The sequence below is a fragment of the Armigeres subalbatus genome, chromosome 2, assembly GCF_024139115.2.
Source record: "Armigeres subalbatus isolate Guangzhou_Male chromosome 2, GZ_Asu_2, whole genome shotgun sequence".
NCBI lineage: Eukaryota > Metazoa > Arthropoda > Insecta > Diptera > Culicidae > Armigeres > Armigeres subalbatus.
The window spans coordinates 180,269,785-180,288,070 of NC_085140.1; the positions used below are offsets into that span (position 1 = coordinate 180,269,785).

Below are 18,286 nucleotides of genomic sequence, written 5' to 3' on the forward strand. Positions count from 1 at the left end.
GAATAATGATTGAATTCATATCAACTCAATGGACCTACAGGGATATCATATCATACATTATTCATAAGTTGATGCATTGGATAGATCACATGATCCGAGCTCCAAAAAGGGTCTATAATACAGTCGATCCGATTCGCTAATGAATAGAAGTGTCTTGAAAAATTGTTCGAATGAACCATCAAAGCACAGACAAACAGACATAACACATTGAACATTCACTCATCAAATTCATCGTCGTACAAACACTAACGACATCTGTTGCTTTCACTTAGTTGGGCAAATCACGAACCAGATGGCGTTAGTGAAGAAACGTCAAACTCGAGCAAATGCGATGCGCACGCCACTTGTGACCGATTGGCCAACTAATGATTATTTAAAATGACCGGTAAATCAGTCAACGATGAGAATTTCATGAGTGTTATGTCTGTTTGTCTGTGATCAAAGTAACCGAGTGATGTTTAGCGCTAAACCCGCGGTTCTCAACCTGGGGTACCTTCACTGGCCCTAGGGGGTACCTCGGACAAAAATGCATAATGGCGGACGTATTACAATTTCAATCAAAACTCATTGTTTAGTTTTGAAAATTGTGTATTTTTATTTCAAAAATTAATATTGTACATAATATGCAATGCGATCAAAAAATCCCAATTGAATTCTGCTTTCCACAATCAGCACAATGGCTGCGGAACAAAAGATCGAACGAGCAAAACGTCGAATGAACAAAATGATTTTTTTTTTTCACTTATGCTCGGTTGCTTCGTTGCAAGATGATTAGAAGCATACTTCTACGCATCTCGGAAGCCTTCTTCCAAGCAGCTTGAAGGCCTCCTTTCAAGAGGCTCGGAAGCCTCCTTTCAAGTGGCTGAAAAGCCTTTTTGCAAGAGGCTCGAAAGCATATTTTCAAGAGGCTCGAAAGCCTCCTTTCAAGAGGCTCAAAAATCCCTTTCAAGAGGCCCAAAAGCCTCCTTTCAAGAGGCTCGGAAGCTTCCATTTCAAGAAGCTCAAAAGCCTTATTTTCTAGAGGCTCAAAAGCCTCCTTTTCTAGAGGCTCAAAAGCCTCCTTTCATGAGGCTCGGAAGCTTCCTTTCAAGATCTTTTCAAGAGGCTCGGAAACCTCTTCTGAAAAGGTTCAGAAGCTTACTTTCAAGATGCTCAGAAGTCTCCATTCAAGAGGTTCGGAAATCTTCTTTCAAGAGGCTCAAAAACTTCCTTCCAGGATCAGAAGCCTCCTTCCAAGAGGCTCGAAAGGCTCCTTTCAAGAAGCTCGGAAGCCTCATTTCAAAAGGCTCAGAAGCCTTCTTCTAAGAGGCTCGGAAGCGTCTTTTCAAGAGGCTTGGAAACCCATTTTCAAGAGGCTCGGAAGCCTCATTTCAAAAGGCTCAAAAGCCTCCTTTTAAGCGGCTCGGAAGCCTGCTTTCAAGAAGCTCAAAAACCTTCTTTTCTAGAGGCTCAAAAGCCTCCTTTTCTAGAGAATCAAAAGCCTCCTTCCAAGAGGCTCGGAAGGCTCCTTTCAAGAGGTTCGGAAGCCTCCTTTCAAGAGACTCAAAAGCATCCTTTCAAGAGGCTCAAAAGCCTCCCTCTAAGAGGCTTTTAAGTGTCCTTTCAAGAGGCTCGGAAGCCTTTCAAGAGGCTCGGAAACCTCCTTTCCAAAGGCTCGGAATCCTATTTTCAAGAGGCTTGGAAGCCTCCTTTCGAGAGGCTTAAAAATCCCTTTCAAGAGGCTTAAAAGACTCATTTGTAGAGGCTCAAAATCCTCCTTTTCTTGAGGCTCAAAAGCCTCCTTCTAAGATGCTCGGAAGGTTCCTTTCAATATCCTTTCAAGAGGCTCTTCTCAAGAGGCTCAGAAGCCTCCTTTGAAGAGGCTCAAAAGCCTCCTTCCAGGCCTAAAAGCCTTCTTTCAAAAGGCTCAGAAGTCTTCTTTCAAGAGGCTCGGAAGCCCCCTTTGAAGAGGCTCAGAAGGTTCCTTTCGAGAGGTTCGGAAGCCTCTTTCCAAGAGGTTTGGAAGTCTTCTTTCAAGATCCTTTCAAGAGGCTCAAAGTCTCTTTCCAAGAGGCTCGCGAGGCTCCTTTCAAGAGGTTCGGAAGCCACATTACAAGAGACTCAAAAGCATTCGTTCAAGAGGCTCAAAAGCCTCCTTCTAAGAGGCTCGGAAGCGTCCATTGAAGAGGCTCAGAATCCTTCTTTCAATAGGCTCGGAAGGCTCCTGTATTCAGATCTTTTCAAAAGGCTCAAAAACCTCCTTCCAAGCTCAAAAGCCTCTTTCCAAGAGGCTCGGAAGGCTCCTTTCAAGAGGTTCGGAAGCCACATTACAAGAGACTCAAAAGCATCCTTTCAAGAGGCTCAAAAGCCTCCTTCTAAGAGGCTCAGAAGCCTCCTCCTGTCAAGAGGCTCGGAAGGCTCCTTTCGAGAGGCTCGGAAACCTTCTTTCAAGAGGCTCGGAAGCCCCCATTCAAGAGGCTCATAATCCTTCTTTCAAGAGGCTCGGAAGGCTCCTTTCAAGAGGTTCGGAAGCCCCCTTCAAGATGCTCGTAAGCCTTCTTTTAAGAGGCTCGGAAGCCTGCTTTCAAGAGGCTCGGAAGTCTACTTTCGAGTGGTTCGAAAGCCTTCTTTCAAAAGGCTCGGAATACTTCTTTTAAGAGGCTTGGAAGCGTCCTTTTGAGATGCAAAGGAAGCCTACTTCAAAGGGATTCAAAAGCTTAAAGAAGCTTCCCTTCAAAGGGATCGGAATTATTCTTTCAAAAGGATTGGAAGCCTAATTTCGAAAGGTAATTTCGAGAAAAAGGTGGAGAACCGTTGCGCTAAACGAATACATCGTTCAGGACTTGGTTGATCGGGTAGATTTTTTGAACTCCATGACGTTTTGGAGAGCCAAAATGGCCTGTAGTGGTTGTAAAAGTAATAAGTGGAGTCTTATCTATCAATGAATCTCAAGTAAACATAATGAGTGAAATCGTATTGGCTCAATGAATATGCTAGGATTTGAGGCGATGAACGGATACATCGTTCAGGACTTGGTTGGTAGGGGAGATCGCATGTTTTAAACTCCAGAACGTTTAGGAGACCCTGAAATTGGTCACGTTACTTCAAAACTCTATAACTTCATGTCTTATGATCATATAGATATTTTCGGACATATTCTCAGCTTTGGACATTTTGTTTCTAGAGATATTTTCTAATGCGTTTGAGGTTATGTATTCCAGAGCAGCTTGGACGCCCTAGAACATTGAAAAAACACCTTTTTAGTTCTTTCTGTAATAGTTTTGGCAGGATCCAAATATGTACGTTAAATACATGTAAAAAAAGTCATCATGAAAGGGTTAACAGGATTAACAGGTTAAAAGGGCACGGATGCTTCAGGTTCAGACATGCGCCTTACCTCGCCTGTCTGAGATTTCCTGAAGTGACAGAAACGGCTTAGCACTCATCGTCGGAATAATGCATCGGAACGCAGAGCAGTGGAGTGCTGTCGCAAGAGGGAAGACCATGATAGCCATGATTAGGAAGGTAAACCATGAGTACCAAAGTGCATCGCTGCGGAAGATACTTAGATTTGGATAATGAACGGGAGTGCAAGCGACAGTTACCATCGTTGGAACCATCGGTGAACGCTAGCCTTGATATTCCGGCAAGATTTATGACCGCACAGCTAAACAGGAATCGCTGTCTGCCACCTGCTCTCATTCACCATCGAAAAACAGCGATATGTACCGGTAAAAAAATATAACTAGGTTAAACTTAATAAATATCCACGCAAGGTGTAAGTTTCCGTTTGTTATCTTTTTTTTGTGACGCGGAAAACTCTTGAGTACACAGCAGCTAGCCGAGTCTCAGATTGAGTCTGAGAGACACTCCTCTTGTGTTTTGGGTTGATCAGTTACTGCTGGTTGTCGATTATGTTTCAAAGTTGTTCGAACTAAAATTGAAATTGCGTTCATGCACGAATGTTCAGAAGATTTTTTTTTAAGTTAAACCCTCTCTGTTCGAGATCATGGCTACGCTCATGTCCTCACAAAATTTATTCTTTGATTCTAAACCAGCATATGATCGACAATCGATCGAGATCAGCTAAGGCATGAACATGGACTACGAATAATCTACCCAACCAACACAAAATCGCAAATGATTGCGAATAAGTATATGTACAAGGTGGAGGCGATATAGGCGCATGCCTCCATTTGACTGCATGCAAACTGTACGTATATGGCCTCCACTTTGTACACTTATTCGCTATGATACACGATCTGATGTTTGTTGGGTAATACTGTTGATGATAGATCGGGTACTGTGCGTAGTTCGAGTTTAAGAGGCATATCAGGTATCAGGTATCAGAACGTCGGCTCAGGAGGCACGTTCCCCTCAATTTGGGAGATTTGTGCCATCGCCTTCACTGGCCTTTCTCATCATTTACCTGACGGAAAAGGAAGTGAAAAGGGGAAAGGAAGAGGAAGTGAAGTTGGAAAGGAGAATGGAACCATTTATAGGGAAGCCAATTATGTAGACTCACACGCATTCAGCTAGGGACTAAAGAGAGGTCACAAAACACAGAGGATGTAACAATAGACGAACGTCAAAGACGAAACACAGAGTGCACTGTGAAAACGCATAATGCGAATCCATATAGGTGACAATCACAAAGTACATTGTAAAAAAAATGCATAATGCGAATCCATATAGGTGGAAGTTTGTTGAAAAACTAAGTAAAACACATATTCATAACCCCACACTGACGTTGAGGATGAACAAGAGTAGCCATAGCCGAACGTCAAAGACGAGACACAGAGTACACTGTGAAAAACGCATAATGCGAATCCATATAGGTGGCAATTTGTTGAAAACTAAGTAAAACACATATTCATAACCCCATTCTTATTGAACCTCACGTTGAGATTGAACAGGAGTAGCCGAACCCGAACGTCAAGGACTAGACACAGAGTACATTGTGAAAAACGCATAATGCGAATCCATATAGGTAACATACACAAAGTACATTGAAAAAAAAATGCATAATGCGAATCCATTTAGGTGACAATTTGTTGAAAACTAAGTAAAACACGTATCCATAACCCCACTCTTTTTTAACCTCACGTTGAGATTGAACAAGAGTAGCCGAAGCCGAACGTCAAGGACTAGACACAGAGTACACTGTGAAAAACGCATAATGCGAATCCATATAGGTGACAATTTGTTGAAAACTAATTAAAACACATATCCATAACCCCACTCTTATTTAACCTCACGTCGAGATTGAACAAGAGTAGCCGAAGCCGAACGTCAAGGACGAGACACAGAGTACACTGTTAAAAACGCATAATGCGAATCCATAAAGGTAACATACACACTTAAAATAAATCGCCGAATTCGGTAAAATTTTACCGAAATCTCAACAGCAGAACTGTTCGGTAAATAATTTAACTGATTTTCGGTGATTTTGACAGTTGAGCAATGGAAAAAATTACAAAAAATCCGTAAAATAAATTACCGGGCAGATCTGCTGTTGAGATTTCGGTAAAATTTACCGAATACGGTGAAATGAGTTAAGTGTGTACACAAAGTGTATTGTAAAAAAAAACGCATAATGCGAATCCATATAGGTGAAAATTTGTTGAAAAAACTAAGTGAAAAAACATATTCATAATCCCACCCTTATTCAACCTCAAGTTGAGATTAAACAAGAGTAGCTGAAGCCGAACGTCAAAGACGAAACACAGAGTACACTGTGAAAAGCGCATAATGCGAATCCATATAGGTGACACACACAAAGTACATTGTAAAAAAAATGCATGATGCGAATCCATATAGGTGGAAGTTTGTTGAAAAACTAAGTAGAACACATATTCATAACCTAACACTCACGTTGAGGATGAACAAGAGTAGGCAAAGCCGAACGTCAAAGACGAGACACAGAGTACACTGTGAAAAACGCATAATGCGAATCCATATAGGTGACAATTTGTTGAAAACTAAGTGAAACACTTATTCATAACCCCACTCTTATTTAACCTCACGTTGAGATTGAACAAGAGTAGCCGAAGCCAAACGTCAAGGACGAGACACAGAGTACACTGTGAAAAAAAGCATAATGCGAATTCATATAGGTAACATACACAAAGCACATTGTATGAAACGCATAATGCGAATCCATATAGGTGACAATTTGAAACACATATTCATAACCATACTCTTATTTAACCTCATGATGAAGTTGAATAAGAATAGCCGATTATCTCGGAGAAGTAAAAAGTCAACTACGCCATAGCTCCGGTTAGCGCAGCGAGGGCTAAAATACTGTGAAGGGGGCCCTGGTGCTTCACAGGCTCCGTTTGCGGTTAGGTTCTTATTAGACCCCCCTAACCATTCATTCGTAGGCACGGTAAGCATAAAGCCGCATCACACCAAGAATTAGGGGTCACCTGTATGGTGGACTTTTACCACTGGAACAGGCAATCCGTAATGTTATTCTTAGCCAGATAACCAGCTGCCGACACCACACGGCTATCTAGGCTGTTCGTGGAGAGAAGTTGACATTGACTTTACGTCAACTCTCAATGTGGCCGAACAGCCGATTAGTTGGGTAATACTGTTGGGTAATACTGTTGATGATAGATCGGGTACTGTGCGTAGTTCGAGTTTAAGAGGCATACTGGAGTTCCTGTTGAAATGCGCAGATAGGTAACGCAAAATGATGGTCTTTCGTTGGTAGTCGGATTAGATGTGTCGAGCCGCCGAAACCAAGCGCTCTGTAGACCTCCCCTGGCTACCCGAACAATGCGAGTGCATTGAAGTACTACAAGCAAAAACTCCACGAATGTCGTACGATAATCCAAGACGAAAAAAGGGAGCAATGAGAGGGCTTCCTTGACTCCATCAACCCCGCCCCATCAGTAGTCGAACTATGCCGTTTTTACTTTATTGATTTACAGTCTTCGACATATTTACATCGTACAGACTAAAACTTCAATGCTAATTCGCGACTTAAAAACATCTCTACTAATATGCAAGTCATACAAATGACAAACATTATTAAAAGAAATACAACAAGCATCAAGCGATATTGCGTTCGGTGTGCTGAACGTCTGAAGAATTCACTGAGGCGTATCGTCCTTCCGGGAGCGTTGAAACGAAGCCTTTCCAGAAGTGCGGGACAGTCGATGTTACCTTCAAGCATGTCATAAATGAAAAACCTTTGGAACAAGGTTCTCCTCTCTCTCAAAGTAGGAAGATTAATAAATGCACAACGGTGTTGATAGGGTGGTAGCTGTTGCCGATCCCGCCATGGAAGTATTCGAAGAGCACACGATTACAGCGTCAGTCTGTACCCAGTGGCTAGGGTTCACTGGCACGAAGCGAGGAGCTGGCACTCCTCCACAACTAACATAAACCGCTCCATTGCGAGACGCGAGAGGGGGCATCGCGGACAATGGTGCCCAGGAACATCACTGCTGACAATCTTGCAGGAGTCGGTCACCAAGACCGGCGTTTCACGACACCGGTTTCCCCGGAGGATCAAAAAGATCGTTAGCCAAATTTGGGAGAGCCAAGGGTCAGCTTCGGAAGGTCAAAGGATCCTCAGTCCCCTAGAACGACATGCCTAGTCTCAAAAACCAGCAAGTCATCTCCCGCATTCGCACCAGCACTCGATTTTCACAAAACCTGGGAACCCCATTCCGGGAGATAAGTCCTCTATTCCTCAACCACTACCTCAACAAGGGCAGATGGGACACATGCATCACATTTTGACACAGCATGACCAACTCCCATGTAGCAGGAATACAGACTGCAGTCAAATTTGAAAAAAAGCTATGGTTTCACTTATGGGGGTAATATTTACAAAACAATTTTAAAAAATGATCAATGTCCCCCCGGATTACGGCACTTTTTAACATTACTTTGATAGGGAGACTACGAAGGGCATGGATGGCACGAATGGTATGATTTACACGAAGGAATTGATGCTGTCAACAAAAGTGGATCGGTCTGGTCATCGACACGTTGAAAGCAAAGAACATGATAGGAAGAGGCTCAAGAGAAGACAACGTAAGCCACCCACAAGTTTGTATCGGTGTTGGTGACGAAATCGAACTGGTTGAATAATTCGTGTATTTGGGGTCATTGGTTACCTCCGAAAACGAGACCAGCAGGAGACGTATCGTGGCAAGAAATCGTACAAAATTTGGACTCCGCGAGACGCCGTTCCAAACTGACTGTCTACAATCGCTCATTGAACCGGTTGTCCTCTACTCACACGAGATCTGGACAATGCTCATGGGGGACCAGCGCGCACTTAGTGTTGACGTATGCAAAATATCACCCGAGCAACACACTAGACATACACCAGTTTATGTGACTTCTGCATAACCAGATTCAGTCGTATTTGAGTTATAGCAACCAAATCGGTCTGAATTGTGCTGCTCGGGCAGCCAGTAATGTCGCTTGACCCTGAGAAATTTCTTAATGTTTGATACTTCATTGGTGTGCCCTTAAGAGTGATTGTACTTCCATCGCTCAGTTCTACCACCAGATATTGAGGTCTGCTCTCTGTTCGCAATTCGAGAAATACTATGCGGTGCAGGGTAGCTCTGGCCTCATGGTCAAGCTGCGTCATTCTGGTGGTGGTGTTGGAGAGTAGGTATTTAGAAGTTGGGTATGGAGTTCCCCAGGTCGTTATGATTTTCTATACCGTTCGGACACATGTGTCAGTTCATCTGCGTATGACATATGTTATATCCTTTTTAGGAATTCTGTCAATTTATAAATCATTCTTCTTCTTCATTGGCATTACATCGCCCACTGGGACATTGTCGCCTCGCAGCTTAGTGTTCATTCAGCACTTCCATAATAATTAACTTCGAGGTTTCTAAGCCAATTTACCATTTCTGCATTCGTATATCATGAGGCTAGCACGATGATACTTTTATGCCCAGGGAAGTCGAGACAATTTCCAATTTGAAAATAGTCTAGACTGGCACCTTCAGCATGGTTTTGTTTTGTAGCAGCGCATCTTTCCGCACGGCTAAGGAGGAATCCTAAAAATCATTGTTGGCGCTTAATTTTCATCATGTCAAAAATTTAGATTTTTTTTGGAGAAAGCCTTGTTAAGAATTAGAATGAAACCTCGTAGAAATGATTATTACTGAACAAAATATTGATGGGGTGTGTCTTTACCTACTTTACCGCAGTATTGAAATATTTCACATGTAAAACCGAAACATCAGCCAAGTGAGTAAAGTACATAAATATCAAAACATCGTATAGCACTACATATTAACAACGATTCGATCCATCATGCATTAGACCTAATATTTTGTATTAACAATATAGTCCATTTTGGTCATTGACATACACATTTCAAGCAACAAAGTAAACTTGCTACAAAATGATAATACAATTGGTCCATCAATGACAAATATTTTTTTGAATATTATGAAACGTATATACACGCACTCGCATTGGGATCATCGAGAGAATTTTATCATATTAAACAGACATGTTCATTTGGGCAACACGATCATGCATTTGTAATTTCCCAGAATATCGTTGTGCCTCTTGAATTCTACTAGAATGGACTGTATTGTTAATACACTAAATTTGATATAACTGTAATTCAAATTGTTGAGTAGCGGTTGATTTTTCAGAGGAATCATATTTTTGTCCAAGTTTTACGTTCTTGTGAAATATCTCAGTACAAATAGATAGAACACTATTCAAACTAATGCCACGATTAATGAAGCGTTACAAACCGTTTTACAATAATTGTTATCAATGTATGATAGTATAGAACAAGCGATCGTAATCACGCTGCTAAACACTGATAGATAGAAGTAGTTGAGCCGAGCGGAATCGAAAAACGAACAAATAGGAAACAACAAAAATTAGTACGTACTAAGGTTAACTAGAGGTGAACAAGCGATAGTTACAACACAAAACAGATTTATATGAATATATATTTTTGTTACAATTGAAATTTTTATAACCGAAACGGAAAATGAAGAAAATGTGAAACAGAGTAGTAGTGCTATTTTTATGTCGAATAATTTAACGAAACATTCTGCGCTGTAAAAGGAAAGCTTGTGAAACTTTTAGTGATCGCTTCTCAACATGTTCCATTTCCTCAGCATTTTCTATCGTAGGTGCTTCGCGATACTTTAAACGTTAGGGGGAAACTTTCCAGCCAAAAATTAAAATCACCCACGTGAAACTCATTCTCACCATTAACTACATCACAGGACTGAATTTACCGTCGTAGGTTCGTCGGGAAAAATAAAGTTATGAACTGCCAGAGAGAATGAGTGCGAGAAATGGTTAGTTCCAAAACCGCTGTTGCTACTTTTCGGTTCTATTTCGAGTCGCTTTTTTACGTTTGCTTCACTTCAAATTTATTGTTCCTCGGGAGTGGAAAACTTTCCCGTGCCAGACAGGCAAACCGCTTCGCTCGTAATTTCTATCTTTCAGCTCTGTAAATATTACCTACTGGAGGAGTGAGCAACGAGTCCAGAAGTAACTGTAAAGTCAAACTTTAAACTAAAAACTTCTCTTGCTAACGAAATATGGATCAGAAAAAGAAACTACTATTACTACAACTACTATTCACACAGAAAGGAAAGTACAGGGTCAAAGTTTAGTTTTATTTTCCTACGAGTTCTCCCGGAGGAGAGATATTTATTTTTCTATTTGCAAACTAAACCGAATTTACTTTGAAAGTTTAAAACTTGTAAGTGTTACCGATCTATTTGTGTCGTTTATTGTGTTAACAAACTGGCGCGCGCTCTTTGTCGCAATTTTGGATTACCTTCAGAGCTTTGGCAAATACCTTTGCGAATATTAGGCATTATATTACTTCCGAAGAATCACTGCCAAAATTGAAAAAAACTCACTTAGATTAGGATAATAAAAACTCAAACTAATTAGCTACTGTCATCAAAGTTACCGTTTACTGTAAATTCACATTTACTCTAACTGTGCAGAAACCCAACCGTCCTGGAATGGTTGGGTGTCATCTTCCTAAAATTAATGTTATAACTGTCATTTTTCGATTGTCGCTACGTATTACTCTTTAACCGTCACATTGGTCTTTGAAAAGCAGAAATCAAAAAACCACAAACCAAAGCGGTCGTTTGGGAGACAGACTGAATGATTGGGCATGATGCTAATAATAAATCGATGAAACTTCTTCACCGATGTTTGACTGTTTAATATCCGAAATTTTCCATGTATTGAATTTTTAAAAGCAAATTTTAATATGTCCCTCGTCGTAACCCCCCGTGCTGCGTCCTTCTGCTTCAGAATCTGTCTGCACTTTTCGTCGAACCAATAGTTCCGACAACTTTGTCCCATATAACCAACGTTGCTCTCCGCTGCGTCGTTAATGGCTGCTTTAACTGTACTCTAGCAGTGCTCAAGAGAGGCGCATCGAGCTCACCTTCTTCCGGCAACGCTGCCACGAGATGCTGCGCGTATGCAGTGGCGACATCAGGTTGCTTCAGTCGATGTAGGTTGTAACGAGGCAGCCGTCGGTACCGAACATATGCCGCATATTTTTGGGCTCAATTAAACCATCACCTAATAGTGGTCATAGTTTGGTGCTAACATCGATAGACGAAGATAATGTCGGAGAAGTGCCGTCCATCAATCAGAACGTGGTCGACTTGTAATTCCGTCTGCAGTGGTGATCTCACGGTGCACCGGTACGGAAGGTATTATCGAGGGTTACTCACACGACGAGGACCAACTCAAGGCGGACGCTGGGGACAAGACCTACAAGGCCTCGCCACCAGGGGTTCCCAAACTCTTTCTCACAGGGTCGGCTCTAAGCACTGATCAAACGTTCAAAACACTAATCCGTCGGTTTAAATAGCTTTATTCACTTACTTCGTGTGTATAGGTATGCGTGTAGGTGTGTATGGGGGCCGGCCGGCACTGGTGGGACACTGGATATAGACGTTCACTGCTGCAAATGGCGTTTACTCGCTGTATAACGACGATTTTCGGTGGGATGGCTACCGGGATTCGTGTTGGTTTCCTCGTGGTCCTGAGGGGCTGTTAGCGATAGACGTCCCTCTGCCGTACTGCGTCAATTCGTAATAATGGAACGTGGCTTCCACGTGGCCTTGCTTTCCTTAGCAACGGTGGGCGTGTTCCCAACCGTATGGCGTCGGAGAGAGATGCAGGGGCTCACAGTTGCTTCCACGTGGTCCTGATTTCCGTTAGGGGCAGCTATCGAGTTTGACCGCAGGTCGGTATTAACCTGGATTGCGATCTCGGTCAAGCTGGCGACGGTGATTGGTGGGCTTGAGAACCACGCAAATCTCCAGTCGACACTTAATGGGTCTTGCTAGAGTATCCTTTAAAGAAACGTTCCACTTTATTTAGGATAATAATCAAATAGCTTTTGCACTTGTACAGTGTCACTGCAACTATTGAAATAAACTGGCACTTCTTGCGAACTTTTACTAATTTGGAGCTTTGACTTTAGGCGACTGAATAGTTTACTGTCCTAAGTGGAAAGACGTAGCTCGAGCCTAGTTCAGTTCTAGCTAACCCATCATTGCACCATACCTCCCTCCCTTGTCCAATTTTCCTCCTTTAACGCCCATTCCTTTGTATTTCCATCCAAAAACCCACTCATTTATTCCATTTCAGTATCTATTTGTGTATGTGTAGTGTATTAAGTGTGCTTAGGGTATTAGACTACACTTTTCATTTAAACTAACAGTTGGTGATAGGAGTGGATTATCTTTTTTCTTTTCCTACACGCTTACATTAGATTACCTAAAATTACGTTTTTATTTTACCTAAAATTAGGTATTGGATGTTTACTTGAAATATCGGTAAAAATAACCGATAATTAACGTTAGTTTTTACCGACTTTTAGGTATTTGACGTTTTCAGGCAAGGACGTTATTTTTTACCTAAAATTAGATTTTTCTTGTGTTTGTAAAAAAATATGTTTGCTGCTGGTGATTGCTCAAAAATCTCCGGCTATCGCCATTGCATTTTCCTGCTGTTGGATTATTTGCATTCTTTAGACTACATTTTGCGATTCAAAGCTGATGGTAAGTGGTTGATTTTTTAGGGGCAAATTTTCGAGGATAATACAGGAACTTATATTTATTTACAGAATTCCTGAAAATGGTTTCCATGTGTAATATTCCGCCTGAAATTTTGGGGCGGCTGATCAGTTGGCATTTCAACAGTTATTACAAAAAGTCAATCCTCTGGATAGTTATGACAATGTCCCACCCGAAAAACTTTCAGACTGGACCAGGACTCTAACCGAGTCACCTCCAATAAGGTTTGCTAAGGTCTGCGTTTTTCTAATTGTTTATTTTATTTATATAGATTTTTACACCTACAGATAAAATCGAGGGATAAAATTGTATCAACAATCCTCGATTCACGGCCACATGCCTCCATCCTCGGTTGCGCGGAACGCCTGCCAAGTCGTTTTTCATTTGGTTTTCCCACCGAGCTCGAAAACCGCTAAAAATTGTCCTACTCACACATCATTCGAATACCCCAAGTGCTTGCAGGTCGTCCTCGAGCAGAGTTAAAGATTCATGTTCATGGAGGACCACTTAAGAGCCCTTTGTAAATGATACATTTGATGCGGGCATGAATCTTGCTTGACCAGTTGTAGAACTTGTATTATTCTAAAATTTCGGAAAGCCTCACTTCTCTGATGGAATGTTTCTCACGGATTTTATTCCCATTTATTTTATAGGGGGTGTTTCGAACGAAAAACCGAAAATCCGACCTATTTTGAAATACATAGGAACCGGAATCCAGCGGAAAAGTTTGTCAAGGTATGAGCGAAGACGGCTAATAACCGTCTTCGGTATGAGGCTACCGTAAGGGGAAATTCTTGTTGTGCTACAAATATTCGATCGATAAGAAAATAAAAACATGAATAATTGAATGAATTTTGTTTTTCTTTAAACAAAACACCGAATAAAAACCTAATAATAGGTAATTTTTATCGTTTTCACGAAACCAAAACAAACAACATTAACCTATTTTTCGGTAAAAAGTAACGTCCGGAAATCGGTAATTTTTAACGATCATTCTTGTTTACCACCATTACCTAACTTTAGGTAATCGATGATTACCTACATTTTAGGTATGTGCACTTTAGTTCGATTATCGGTATTTTTTACCGACTTTTAGATTCTCTTAACTAAGCGTGTATAGGTTTTTAATTTAAATAATTGCATTCAACATTGCTTACAATAAGTGAGTTACCTAAATAAATTCTGCTCACGGTGAACAGTACTATACGCTTTTAATTTCTCTTAATTACCAATACTTTGCTCAGATTTGGATCCTAGGGTAAAGTAGCCAAAATGGTAACAAAGGCTGTGTTGGAAGTAGGTGCTGCGAATAACCATATTCTTGAAAGAGGTGAAATCAATTAGTCGTAGGCCGGTGGGCGCTAAACTTTTCAATGGTCGGTCGAAACTCCTCCTCTTGGTCAACCTGAGCGTTCAAATCTCCTATGATGATTCTGACGTCATGTCTGGGGCAAATGCACAATCCTGCTGTTCCCAGGATTACCTCTACGCGTTCGCACAACTGATCCTTTCTAACACATCTCGTGCAGCACTACGATGGCGATTCCCGCTTCTTGAGCCAGCGTATGCTCCAGATGAAATTGAGATATTTTGCAGTTCATCGAACCGAGTCGCCTAAAAAAAGTATAAATCCAAGAAAAAAACTACTTTGATATTTTTGAAAAATCGGCCGCCACGTGGTTGATTGAAGCGATGAATACTTTGATAACACGTGCTATTTGTACTGCGAATACATTTTTCACATCTATGAGAGCCTTGGAAAATTATCACAAAAGTTGTCATTTTGTTGCAAGGCTCAGTACACAAACAAACAAAAACATTAAGTTTAACTACTCAAAGTGTTATGTACGTCTGTTTGTCTGTGCATGGTGGTTGCCTTCAAAACATTGCTCGAAATTAATCTTTCACATGTTGTGCATACACAGAAAAAAATAATGAAAAGTAAACAGCGCGTAAAACTTGAGATGCGGAAATTTACGCTATATTACGCTGAAATGCACCTCTTCCTAACAAGTTTGCTTACAACTTGCAAGCAATATTGACGACTCATGTCAAATATTGTATACATTTAGGCTATATCCTGCGTGGAATTACGCTGATAATGGCGTTCCATTTATGTGCATGATTTCTAGCGTAAATTTCAGTGGATTTTTCTATCTGTGTATGCACATAAAGCCCCAAACACAATGTCAGCGGAACGGCAACGGAAACGGCAAATTTGACAGAAAATATATGGACTAACTGTCAAATTTGCCGTTTCCGTTGCCATTCCGCTGACATTGTGTTTGGGGCTTAACGAGCTTTCAACGATTCACTTCATTTTCAATATATGGTTAGTAGGGTAACTGTACCCTTAGTGAAGGTAGCACCAATAGTGGAGGTAGTGGGGTTTTTATAAGATTTTTCATAAATTAGTATTTAAGAACGTTTCAGATGATGCATTGTGCTATAGATTTTCCTGTTAAAACTAACTTAACTTAAGATTTTGCTTTAAAAACTATCGAAAACAATGATTTTTATTAATAAAATTGACTCCCTTGTACCTATAGGGAAGCAACTGTATATACCAATCTTGACGAGTATTGTAAAAAACCAATGGATCCATTTGATGCTGGGTACCTTGTGTTGACGCGGCATGCACGCAGTTTTAAAAACCGATACGTGTACATCGGCCCTTAGCAGTGCAACCAATTTTTGGTGGTTCTTGATAGCAAATTACATTAATCTCATTTTTGTCAGCAAATTTTTTAGTTCTTGCTAAAATGTTGAAAGCTATAAATTTTATATAAATATCGATACGATAGTGCCGTTAGGATACGGCAGGCATGAAGATTTTTGTATAGTAGTGGATAACATTTTCTTTAGTTTTTTTGAAGACCCTTCAATTTAGAGATCTTAGGGAACATGTAGGAGAATTCTTTTTTTTGTTATTTGAAGGTTGTGTAATTTCTGCATAGCTTTTGTGAATATCAATTTGAATCTACGACATCAAATACCCTAGGTAAGTGTGATGCTTCTACATAACGACACCACGCGAAAGCCTTGTTCATCCGCATGTGCTTTACCCTTAAATACACGCTGCCAGACGACCAAGCTTTCATCCTATCCACAATCCACAGAGTGTCTTTCATCTGAAGCTTCACGAAAGCTTCTATTTATACAACTTGCCAACATAACTTGTACCCAATCAAAAACATATATGGATCTTGTATGCAAAACGAACTCCCTCTAGCTGGAAAGCACTGTATCATGTGAAAACCATATCTTGCATTCAAGTATCTAAAAAGCTTAATCTTTTTACGCCTTTTTCATGATGGTGATGGTAAGCATGTACATAATATATTATATTCTAAGGCTCAGCGACAGAGCTTAAAATATTCATTTTCACGAAGCAACTTCAGTCCGAATTTTGACAAACATGGCATGATTATTCAAAACATAGAGTGACATAGTCAGACGACTACTCCACCAACACCACCAATTCATTCGACTGTCACTGAGTGTGCTTACTATGTACAGAAAAAACATAATTAGCATTGTTTATATTGATGTATGCCGTTGAAAGTATCTCGCGGATGAAAATTGGATTCAGTTATATTTGATAAATTACTTCATTTATTTAAAACGTGTTCAGATATCAGATAATTTACCAATTTGTAGAGTGTGCTTAAATATTCAATAACTAATATTCAACAGAATATTGACAGTCTAGAGCCGACTATGAATGTGTCTGGAAGTGAGCTGACAAGTAAGTGATGAAAGGTGGACTTCACCAAAAAATTTCGATTATTTTAAGGTTCCCCCAAACACACGCGACGCGACAGTCGCGACGCGATTCTATCGCTTGGCGACAGCGATTCTGTCGCCGTTGGTATGGAAGCGTAAATAGAACATTGCCTGCAGCGATCCAACGATAGAATCGCGGCGACTAGTTGTCGCCGTCGCGGCGGTGAAATCGCTTAGGTCTGGGGGAGCCTTTACACTCTGCAGCGATAAGGCAAATGTCAAAATTCACTGGAACCGAACCCCAGAACAGTAATACCTCGATATAACGTTATACACTCAGGAAAATCGACACATACTTTATGGCAAAAATCCATGTATTTTGAAATATGCATATCATGCGTCGCCACATACTTAATTGCATACTAATTCACACATGGATACGATGACCCACATGGAAAGTATGTATGAACGCTCATGTAATGCATGCGGGCGCATGAAATATATGTGTCGAAAATATGGAATGCATTTGGCAAACCCCATTGCAAAAATCCATGTGTAAACTCATGAATATAATGCGGAGTTTTTTGTGAGTGTATATCGAAGCAATACTTTTTTTTCTCAGTATTTTTTTTTTTTGCCTTCCTTTTACACAAAGGTGTAGTGAAAAGGAAATATATTCACTTCCAAGATGATTTTGTGATAGAAGGCCCGGAGACCCATAGTGTTATATATCAATTGACTCAGCTTAACGAAATGAGAGGATGTATGTTTGTATGTATGTATTGTATGTGCGCAAAACAAAACCCTTTCATCATTTAGGACTTATCTTGATCCGATTTTCCTTGCATTCGATGGGGAATCCTTGCCAAATGTTTCCTATTGAAAATGGGCTATGGGAACAGAAGTTAAGGTAAAATTATGATTTTTTTTTACCAAAAACACGCTAAGAAAATCTCCCTTAAATTTTGTTTAGCATATTTAATGCACGGGAAAGGCACAAACACCGCTAGGTGGATCAATCAGGGTTTTTATATAAAATATATGGCTCGCCATACTACCATAAGGAGTTTGACAATAGCCACAATAGCTGCCGGGCCGACGGTATGTGGGGGCCCCGAAATGTACAAAAAAAAAGTAGGTTTTGGTACATAAGACTTGTGGGGGCCCGGGGTCACGGCACCCCCCGACCTCCACATAAATCAGGCCATGCCTTTCGCTGTCATTGTGCAAATACAAACATTATGTGGTATGTTTACTGTTTGTTTTAATTCAATCTGAAAATTGGATTCGAAATTATATGCAAGATTTACAATCTATGACCATGGGAATTATGTTATTTGACGATGAAATGTAATGAACTTCCGAATTGAGGTGACTCGGCAGGTGAAATCAAACGCTACACGAATTCATATTTTATTGCGTCGGATCAAACAAAAAATGTTAACATTGTTTATACTGTGGTAATATTCACAGTTGAAAAGGTCATGCATACCGAA

At 40.6% G+C, this 18,286-nt stretch overlaps 2 long non-coding RNA genes across 2 annotated transcripts; both read left to right on the forward strand.

The window, feature by feature from the left end:
- The first annotated feature begins 4,665 nt into the window (after positions 1 to 4,665).
- Positions 4,666 to 11,167, forward strand: LOC134211320 (uncharacterized). Its single transcript, XR_009978997.1, has 2 exons — positions 4,666 to 5,326; positions 5,592 to 11,167. It is a non-coding gene; the product is annotated as an uncharacterized LOC134211320 (long non-coding RNA).
- Positions 11,168 to 12,863: 1,696 nt separating this feature from the next.
- On the forward strand, positions 12,864 to 13,873 carry LOC134215564 (uncharacterized). The gene is made up of 3 exons (XR_009980222.1): positions 12,864 to 13,049; positions 13,115 to 13,288; positions 13,352 to 13,873. It is a non-coding gene; the product is annotated as an uncharacterized LOC134215564 (long non-coding RNA).
- Positions 13,874 to 18,286: the final 4,413 nt, after the last annotated feature.